This window comes from Brassica oleracea, chromosome C3, assembly GCF_000695525.1.
Source record: "Brassica oleracea var. oleracea cultivar TO1000 chromosome C3, BOL, whole genome shotgun sequence".
NCBI classification, from domain to species: Eukaryota; Viridiplantae; Streptophyta; class Magnoliopsida; order Brassicales; family Brassicaceae; genus Brassica; species Brassica oleracea.
This window is the reverse complement of record NC_027750.1, coordinates 27,289,386-27,292,743: the sequence shown is the minus strand read 5'-3', so window position 1 is coordinate 27,292,743 and position 3,358 is coordinate 27,289,386. Positions and strand designations below refer to the sequence as shown.

Sequence of the window (3,358 nt, the reverse complement as noted above, 5' to 3'; positions counted from 1 at the left end):
GACGTTAAGATCTTATTTGTGTGGTAGTTAAATAGTTAGATTACTTAAAGTCCTGCCAATGTAATGATATTTTCACCAACTATCTCAGAGCTTTTCTACTCCTTGGTGTTCGTCTCTTTGTTTCTGGTATTTATAAAACATTACACATATTTATGAAAAACTTTGACCAGAACTAATATATTTGAGTAAGATCACCAAAAAATAATTTTTTTCCAGAAAAACTCTATATAGAAAAAGAAACGAAAACAAAGAAAATCCAGCTGCTATGTTTATTAACTAAACAGAAACAACCCTAATTGATAATCAACTAATCATCTTTTTCTGTTGCCATCAGGATTACTTTGTTTTAACGGAATTCGGACCAAACTTGGAATATAACTGACGAGAAGTGGACTATGAAATAGCCTCTTGTAGTCAAGGTTTATCACCTTTGGCTTTGGGATGTACTCGCTATAGACTATTTTATGTATATCTTCTCCACCAATGTGAATTATGGTCCTCTCTTCATCTTCATTGTCTTCATTGTCTTCAAGACAAAACATGACCCTTTTATTCTCCTCGTCCACCAAGAAACAAATTACCTTCGTCATGGCTTCTGTAACTTTAGTGTAATCCACTACTAAGAACAAGCTCCACGACAACTCCTTGGCCTCATCAGCCTTAGTGTTGGTCACCCATATCTTCATCTCTGATGGACAAGTAGCAAAGCTCTGAAATAGCAACGCAAGTTTCTCTTCTCTGACAACTGATAGAACTACACCCGCATCGTTATCATCATTATGAAAAGGAAGAGACAGACGTCCAAATCTCTCTGTAGTGAAACCAAATATGAGAATACAATTAACCAGATCGTCTTCTTCTTCATCATCTGAATATAACCAGGAAGTATTTCCCGGTTAAAGAGACGTCACGCGATGATAATTTCCACCCACTAACAGCATCGTCATGAAAAGCTCTCCATGAGTCAGAGTTAAACTCATACATTTCAAACGTATCAACTCTGCTAAGCCTCAAGAGTTTGAGGCTATCGCATGATTTGTTCTTGTTACCGTATCCTAGATAATACTTATGGTTCATGGCGTAACCGTTAGATAGAATCCAACTAGTTTGACCAGTACAAGGGTTCCAAACCACAAGTCTATTATTTTAGATATCTTGACATCTTCTGAATCCTTCAGACTATGAAGTTTTCCTGTAAACGTAATAAACTGATCATACCTATTGTGGAGTCCATGGAAATCTAAACTGAATGAATAAGCCGATTCATCCTTCTTTAAGACCATCTGTGTTGTTGCTTTGCCCATGTGACTGTTGATAAATCTCTGATCTTTGAATAAAGGGTTCCATCGTTTGCAACTTAACTGCAAACGTTTTAAAGATGTGGGAGGAACCCTAGAAAGTATTTCTGATTCCAAGTCCCATGGGAGTTTGGGGGTCACCATTATCTTTTATTTTTTGTGCTTCTGACGTGAACTCCCAAAGAAGAAAGAGAGAAGAGAGGATAGCGAAGAGAAAAGAAGAGAGCTAGAGAATAGCAAAGAGAATTTAGGTTTTAAGGTCAACTATATAAAAAGAGAGAGAGACAGAGAAGAGAGATTTGGACGTCTATCTTTAACCTTAAAGCCTAACTTATGAAACTATCTTAAAATATAAATAAATAAATATATATATATATATATATATATATATATATATATATATATTCACGAAAGTCTTACTAAATACACATTTAAAATATAATTTTAATATATATTTATGATTTTTTTTTTTAATTTTGTGATGATATTATACATAATTATCAATATCTTTTTAAACTGTAAAAAAGATTATAAATAAAAAGTTAAATTCAAAAAATGTTATACACATTTATGAAGACCTTCATAAATACACATATATACAAATTATACTTAAGAGTTTAGTTATATTTTTATTAAGACATTCATGAAATCTAGATTTTTTTTTATAAAAAAATGTATAAATACATTTTTAGAAATTAAAAGGATAAAACGAACAAAATGATATTAAACATAATCTGATTTAATATATTTAAAAGGATTTTTAACGTTAAAACCCCTCAACTAAGTTTATTTTATGTAAAAACCCACAAACTAAGTATTTAACAAAAAAACCCTAAATTAACTTTATTTAATGAATTAAACCCTACCAGATCATAATTACCATTACTACTGGTAAATCTTTAGTTTAGGCGTTTTTACATTAAGTAAACATAATTGAGGGGTTTTACCATTAAAAATCAAAAAATTCAAAATTTTATAATATTATCTAAAAATTAGTAACTTAAATTTTCAAAATTAGAATTTAAAAAAATAATTATATGAGTTGATGTGTTTTTAACATCAACATTATATATGTATAAATTAAAAATCTAAGAACCCAGAAAATACAACAAAAATTATCTAAAGATTTACCTGTAATAAAATTACTAAAAGATTAAAAAGTTTTAAAAATAAAATATAATAAAAATGTTATCTTATCTAATAAAAATGTAATAATAAATCTTTAGATAGTTTTTATTATATTTGCTGGGTTTTTATATTTTTAATTTATAAATATAGAATGTTTATGTTAAAAATACATCAAACTCATATATTTACAAAAAAAAGATTTTAATGCTAATTTTGAAAAATTAAGTTACTTATTTTTAGATAATATTATAAAATTTTGATTTTTTTTTTGCTTTTAAGTTTTTTAAGGGTAAAACCCTTCAACTATGTTTACTTAATGTAAAAACCCCTAAACAAAAGATTTACCGGTGGTAATGGTTATTACGACATGTTAGAGTTTATTTCATCAAATAAAGTTAGTTTGGGATTGTTTCGTTAAATACTTAGTTTGAGAGTTTTTACGCAAAACAAACGTAGTTGAGGGGTTTTAACCTTAAAAATCCTATTTAAAATTAAACTTAAAATAAATACATTTAATATATCAGTAAATAACTTAACTGATCCAAATTATTATTCCCAAAATCCTATATTTAATTAAGGTAGTAAGATAATGTAATTTAAAAAAAATATATTTATATTTTTAAACATATAAATTACAATTTTCAAAAAAATTATCAATAAATAGAAAATAAAACTAATCAATCATTACGATTTTGATTATTATGTAAATGCTTGTACCCGTACATAAGTACTGAAAAACCACCTAGTATAACATAACTTTGCTCATAAAATATAAACAATTTTTTGCATACCACTACAAGAAAACATGCGGATACTGACGGACAAAATCGTCAGAAGTTCGTCGGAATAGAGATAATTTGACGAATTTCTGACGAAAGTGGTCGTCGCACTACAAGAAAACACACCGAATTCCGACGGAGGTTCCGACGGAC

General features: G+C 28.4%; 1 pseudogene; it reads right to left on the bottom strand.

Moving 5' to 3' along the window:
* Positions 1-311: 311 nt before the first annotated feature.
* On the bottom strand, positions 312-1,442 carry LOC106330276 (annotated as a pseudogene).
* Positions 1,443-3,358: the final 1,916 nt, after the last annotated feature.